We start from the raw sequence: 1,076 nt of genomic DNA, 5'->3' as shown, positions 1-1,076 counted from the left end.
CGTTGTCCCCACTCCATCAGTTGCTGTAAGCACCCGCAGTTGAGAAATGGCCCTTGCTACCCCAAATTTGTGACCTGCTAAACTGCTGTTAGCCACCCTACTGCAACATCTCTGCTTTTGGTGGGCTGCGCTGTCTTTAAAATGGCAAAGCTGTAAGAAGGTTAGCACCAAAATCTGGTTATCGTGCTTAATTATTACAATATGTATTTAGAGGTGAAAACTATGTTTACTCTTTAACAGCATTACACTTGGGAAAAGAAAAAGCAGAAATGAAAAAAATTATGACGAGGTAGATTCACTTGAAGGCAGCTGCAGCTCCTCTGCGCTGTTTTGCAGCACGTGTGCTCTGCACCGCCGGAGAGGAGGGGGAAGGTTCTACCCCTTGCTTCCCATCAGCAAAATGGCCACAGGTGCCCTGCGTTGACATGAGGGCCTGCCTCCCTCCATGCACAGCTGCTGCCACGGGTGTTTTAAAGAAAAGTGTGCGCTTAGTACATGGTTGTTGCTAAGTTCATGGTGCTCTGGGGTTTGGTTGCTTTTGGCGCAGTGTGGATTTTTTTAGGCTATTTTTTAAGAAAACTCCATGCAACCCTTGAGCGATGTTACCAGTGACCAGGAGGCATGCCTGGCGCTGAGGGTAAGCTTCACCCTTCACCATCGTCTCCTGCTGGAGAAGGGGATTGCGGGGTGGGCACTTCAGCGTCGGGGCACGGTGGGACCCCGAGGGAGGGTGATGGGCCCGGAGGACAGGGCCGGAAAGCAGGGTGACAGGGCCGTCCGCAGGAGACCATGGAGGCTGTGCTTGGGGAAGGTCTGTTTTCCGCTGGGGCGAATCGCTCCGTGGTTAAACACGCTGCAAAAACGGAGGGGGAGAGAGGGGACCCCAGGGAAGGTTTGGAAGGCCCAGCCAGGCCCCTCTCAGCAGAGCCGGGCGCCTTCATGGGGCGCGGCTGGGCGAAGGCCGTCCCCGTGCGGTGACACGCGTGACGCGCAGCGGGCTGACAGCCCCACCCGTGACGCGGGGTGCCGGTGGGGTGTCAGAGGGCCGCTCCCACCCACGGGAGCGGGGTGTCGGC

Source organism: Egretta garzetta, unplaced genomic scaffold, assembly GCF_000687185.1.
Source record: "Egretta garzetta isolate BGI_Z169 unplaced genomic scaffold, ASM68718v1 scaffold154, whole genome shotgun sequence".
Lineage (NCBI taxonomy): Eukaryota > Metazoa > Chordata > Aves > Pelecaniformes > Ardeidae > Egretta > Egretta garzetta.
The sequence above is the reverse complement of the archived record's forward strand: the minus strand, read 5'-3'. Positions refer to the sequence as shown.